At 41.8% G+C, this 5708-nt stretch overlaps 1 long non-coding RNA gene across 1 annotated transcript; it reads left to right on the top strand.

The window, feature by feature from the left end:
* Positions 1–2353: 2353 nt before the first annotated feature.
* On the top strand, positions 2354–5008 carry LOC104290726. The gene is made up of 2 exons (XR_717916.1): positions 2354–2443; positions 4674–5008. It is a non-coding gene; the product is annotated as an uncharacterized LOC104290726 (long non-coding RNA).
* Positions 5009–5708: the final 700 nt, after the last annotated feature.

Genomic DNA, 5708 nt, shown 5'->3' with positions numbered 1-5708 from the left:
GTGGGGCTGCGGGCGAGCCCCGGGGGCGGCGGCGGGGCGGGGGGAGCCTGCCCCACCGGACCACGGCCCCTGCTCCTGGCGGGGCATCTTTCCGCCTTCACGTTACCCCGCAGCTCAGCTTTCCCTAGCTATACGCGTTTTATGAAACGTCATGTTTTACGAAGCGTCGTTCTGACGGTAAAACTCACGGCCCTAAGGGACCAAGAGGTGATGTGGTGCCCACCCCGGCCCCGGTGTTCTGTTTTTGGTTGTTTTTTTTTTTTTTGGTTTTTTTTTTCTGCTGACATCCCTCCCGTGTTTATGGGAAACGCGGCAGCGTTAGCTAAGGGAGGAGTCCGTACCACGGAGTAGGCTGGAAGGCCCTCGGCAGAGCAGCAGGCTGTGAGCCCAACAAATTAATGGGTCACGAGAACCTAGGACAGGATACAAATCCCGTGGATTATCAACTAGTTTAAATAAATTAGGTACTAGTGAATCTCATGTTAGAGGTACTTAAATGTAAGGGCTCAGTGTATGAGCATAAGCTGTTATTTCTGAGGTTCGTGGAGGGTGGATGAGGCACTGGTGATTGGAAAAAGACAAATATGATGTCTCTCTGAAAAGGTGGGAAAAGCTTTGTAAGTAAGTTTTATTGTTAGAGAAATGTTAAGACCAATTAAGTGTTTACAAGCATCCAGGTTGTAATAATGTAAAAAGTAATAGCTAGTATGGATTTTAGTTAAACTGGCCAGCAAAGGAAATCATGTTGTGTGTCAAGGCAGTGCTCTGTCTGAGGAGAAAACCAGTAGGTATGAGGTTCTTAACGCTACCTCACGTAACCTTCTCAAATGCAAGGCAGGAACTGGACCACAAAAGGTGATGGAAGGTGAGAATGCAGCTTGCTGGAATTCCACACTCTAAAAGCAGTTGCTAACAATTCAGCATCTGACTGCAAGGACATATCAAGAGGGGTTTTGCAAGATTTTTGTCTTCGATTAGAGTCTAAGTAACATTTTGATTAGTGCCTTGGTGGGCTGGTTGACTAACTTACTGATGATGTGGCTTGTTCTCTTTGGAGAAAACAAAATTTGGAGGGGCCAGAGACTGTCAGAGGACAAGACTAGTGGTCAAAGTAATTTTAACAAATTGGAGAAAGTTTGAAAAAATAGATTGATTTAATTAAGCGTGTACACTAAATCCCTTTCTTCAGTAAGAATAATCAACATATAAATTACAAGGAGAATGACTGGCTAAACTCCAGGTTCACCTGAAAGGATTTGAGATTTAGATCATCCACTGAACATGAACCTGCAAAATCAGTTGTTGCAAAAGAAGGAAATCATACAAGGTGTATAAACAAAATCTTGTGTCAAACATGATATAACAGTTCTTTTCCTCTCAGCACTGCAGCACACTGCAAGAAAAAAAATAACAAACACGAAAGTGGATAAATGGGAGAAATTGGTTTACTAGGAAAGAACATGTATCTACAAGAAAAAAAAAACGGTGGAAAATCTGGAGAGAGAAACAGAATATTCTGTGCTGTGTGGGGTTGGTAGTGGAAGTAATAGGCTTACATTGCAGCAAGGGAAGCCTTAACTTAAAAAAGAGCAAAAGTTTCTGGTTATAAATGTAGTTGAGCCATGAATTGTGTTGGAGAAGAATCTCTAGAATCTCAGTTGTCAAGGTCCTCAGTTTAGTTACCCCAAAACCCTGAGTGCCAGGGAAAAGGGCTGTGGTCCCGTTCAGCCTTGATGTCTACGAAGGGTATGTATGTAAGGGATGGAGTATGTCTGAGCTCTCGTGAATTCTGGAGCCTGTTCTAGCAGGGATGATCAACAGCTGGCTTGCATGTACAATTTGCCAGTGGTCTCATGAGATTTCTTGGAACTAATACAAATGTATTAAACCCAGAAAAAAATAGTGACATGCATGGAAGGATTTTTTTTTTAATTAATGCTTTTTTTAGGTAAAACCAACCTTTTTTTTTTCCTTATGTCTTACATAATCCAAGTTTTATTGTTAGACAGCGCTTGTGTGCAAGGCTCCCAGTATCACTGGTGGCATATTAATGAATGCTTTTAGTGCAAACGTGTCATTCAGAGGGCAGAATGAGATTATGCCATGGGAAACGATACGTGTTTAATTTCAGAAAGATCAAACATACAAAGTTGAAGTTTAGTCATTGTGTTCTGGTACAACAAAAAAACTTTGTCATAGGTTGTGCATATTTAGTAGTATTCAGACGTCTTGTGTCAGTTCAGTCAGATTTTTATTGCTGTTGGAACATTACCTTTGTTTCTCATTGCTTGTCAGTTGTTTTTGATTTTTTGGGGGAGAGGAGATGTTAACAACCACTGTTGTTCTTTTCTTTAGACAGATCTGGCATTTAAACAAAAGCAGAAGGAGGAGCAAAAGAAACTTGAGGAGATGAAAGCAAAGGCTGCTGGAAAAGGGCCCCTCAGTAAGTGAGGTGCCATACTAATAGGAAAAATGGAGGGCTTGCTGGCTTCAAAAATTTAATGGTTTTGCTTGACAAACATAAAAAGGCATGTAACTCTAAGTTATTTAACATACATGAGTAAGTCGATGGCAGGTGCAGATGATAAGTAACAAATAGAGGCTCTTTTTTCTTTCACTATGCAATTTCACCCCCAAATTACTGATGCATGTTCTGGTCTGGCAGGTGTAGCAGTGTGTCTGGCATACTGACCTGTTCTGGTGGGATGGTGCAGATCCATTTCTGCTGTTATTTTAGCATACCATTCTTTTTTTTTTTTTTTTTTTTCCTAGATATATTACATGTAGGTTTTGCTGCAGTCCTGAAAGTTTAACAAATCCAGTACTTGTTCTCTTGGAGGATGAATTTTTTCAAGAGAAGTAAGTTTCTGGCAGAAAAAAAACGTGTGACTGGAAATTAGTCTGGCTTCAACCCTTTTCCCTAAGCGACTGTAAAGTATGTTGTGTCACAGAGGATTTGCAGGGTGCATTTTGATGGTGTGTCCAGCCTAATTTTTGTCTCAGACAATGGTGGGAGACAGTGTTCATGTGAGTCTGTACGCTCGCCTTGTACTCCTCCAGCATTTGCAATCATCGGATTAGGAGTAGTAAAGGGTACACCCTGCCTATTCCCTCTAGGTGGTTTTCACCTGTGGTCCATTAATGTGACTAATCCCATCCTCATTCTCTGAAGACCATTAAACATTACGCTTGTTTCCTATTCTTTAGCAAGCTTTAAATCTTGAAAGGTCCTAGAAGGACTTTTCCAGCAATCCCATAGAAACTTTGTTTCACTAACAACCTTTGCTATGCAGTCTTGTCAGATGCTGTTTGAAAATGTGAAATCCCCTGGATTCACTTTATCCATAGACTTAATTACAACCTCACAGAGTTACAGCAGGTCAGTGAGGAAGGATTTAGCATTTATAGAAGTCCTGTTAACTTTCACAAGACTGTGTTTATCCATTTGCTTTGTTACAGACTCTGTTATCTTCTCAGAGATCAAGGTCAGACTTGCACATCTATAGTTGCCCAGTTCTTTATAGAACCATTTCTGTATCTGGGAGCTATGCTGCTAGTCTATGAGTCCTCTGACATGGTGGCTGTAATGATAAGTTTCAAATCTTAGCCAGCAGTTCTGCATTTGTCAGTGCTCTTGGAGGGAGCGCTATCCAGTCCCACTGAGTTGGGATATTTATTGTTTATTTATCTCAAATTGATCTAGCTCCTCTGATTTATCAGTGTACAAAAAAAATGCGCTCAGAGACTTAGAATGTCTTTGGTGTTTCAGACCGCTGCAAAATGATTCAGTGAGCCTCTCTTTTATGTCGTTACCATCCTAAACTTGTTTCGCGTAGGGCATTTCCGCTTACAGATTTTTTCATAGTTCTTTCCTGCCATTATTACTCTGCCTTTTTATAGACTGAATTTCAGTCATCTGGTGCTTGTCTAATGCTTGCCAAAGCAGATAGTGATTATTATGTTATTGTGGGAGGGCTAGGCTATTCCCAAGAGCCTCAGCAAGGCAAATCATATTGCAGCGCAAAGTCTGCTGTTGACCATCAGCTCGTGCAGCCTGTCTTGCTATAGCCTTGCTATTCTTTTTTCCTTTCCACTGGTCATATGTGACAGATGTTGTAAAAAACAGCATTTACGAAAAATCCTGCACTTGTTGTTGTGTCAGTAGGTTTTTTTCTTTCACCCTGCTTTAGTCTTTTCAATATCAGGAACTGCAGAGAACGGATAATTTCAGAGAACTGGAAGTCCCATAGTTCCAATAACTGCTTCTGTAGAGCTTTGATCCCACCTGGGGGCTCTGGTTGCTGCAGGGATACCAATGCTTTTATTCTTTTAGCCTTGAATTTGATTTGACCAGACTATACTCCTGCTGTATAGAAATAAACAATGGAGGGTGTCCATGGAGGAACAAAGGAATTGTTGAAATTTTTAGTTCTGTTGTAGATTCATGGGGCATATTTGGTTCCAGGAGAAACTTTGTTTCTAATGTTAAGTTATTCATTCCAGGTAAAGTATCTGAGATCACAGACACAGAAGAGTAACACATGCAAAAACAACTCACCCCGGGGATCTGAGTTGTACGGGCAGTCTAGTGGGGATTTGACTTTGTGAGGAACTAAATTTGTAGCTAAGCTCTGTAACTGTTGTCTAACCAGTTGTGTTGTTTCTTTCGACAGCCAGCGGTGGAATAAAGAAGTCTGGGAAAAAGTAGTTTGATCAAACTGCTGGGTAAGAAGTGATCGAGTTACTCAATGAATCTGCAGACTTCAGAGTCGTGAAAACTCACTGTCATTTGGGAAACATTGTACATTTTGTTTAGTCAGAATAAATCTTTTTTGTTAAGATGTAATTTTTTCTCTCTTTATCTGTAGGTTTTGTTTTAAAAATGGTATTACTGTTTTGTACTGGAAATGAAACTTTTACTGAAGACCGCTTGTGATCTTATGCAGCCTCAGTGCGTCTGCTGGTTTGGTAGTCATTTGTGAGAATAAATTTCAACTTCTGCTCTTTTTTGTGACAACGAGAGTCAGGGCCCGAGCTTTAAAATCTGCAGAGTTTTAACCTGAAGGCTTAGGTTTAGCTGCAGTTGTCCAAGATGTGCATGGTCTTGTAAGAGATGGAAGTATTTTCCAAACAGAAGGTTGGGTTATACTTCCATCGCCAGCAAAGTGGTTATGTTTGGGTCAACCACTATCCAAAACAATATGCCTTTTGATATTACTACATAGGAACACTGTGGTGCTATGCCCTATAGTTCCAGTGGCTGCTGAACATATGGTTGCCTTTGTCCTGCAAATAGTCACCTACACCTTGTTTGCATAGAACTTATGCATACTGACATCATTATTACAAGTCTTTTACACTGCCGGCAATGCCTTGGTGGGGGAGAGGAGAGTGGAACAGTGCTTGTGGGACTATAACTTAATTTTTGAAACGAACAGCAGTTACAATACACTGGATATGAAAACATCAAGGAAGGAATATGTTGTTAAGGAGCGATGTTTCTAGAGGCCTGGGGGGTGTTACCTTTGAGGGTGACTGTTCAGGGGAGCCACTGTTCCTTGGAAGCATGAGGCCCGTTTCAGCAGGGCGGGAGAGGCGGGTGCCCTCGATGTCTGGAGGCGGTCGGGCCTTCGGCGGCTGTCGGGCCTGTCGCCCCTCGGCTCGGTGCCGGGCTGGCGTCTGCCGCCTCAGCGGAGCGGCGGGAGCAG

The sequence above is a fragment of the Charadrius vociferus genome, unplaced genomic scaffold, assembly GCF_000708025.1.
Source record: "Charadrius vociferus isolate BGI_N301 unplaced genomic scaffold, ASM70802v2 scaffold257, whole genome shotgun sequence".
NCBI classification, from domain to species: domain Eukaryota; kingdom Metazoa; phylum Chordata; class Aves; order Charadriiformes; family Charadriidae; genus Charadrius; species Charadrius vociferus.
This window is presented reverse-complemented; position numbering and strand designations above follow the sequence as displayed.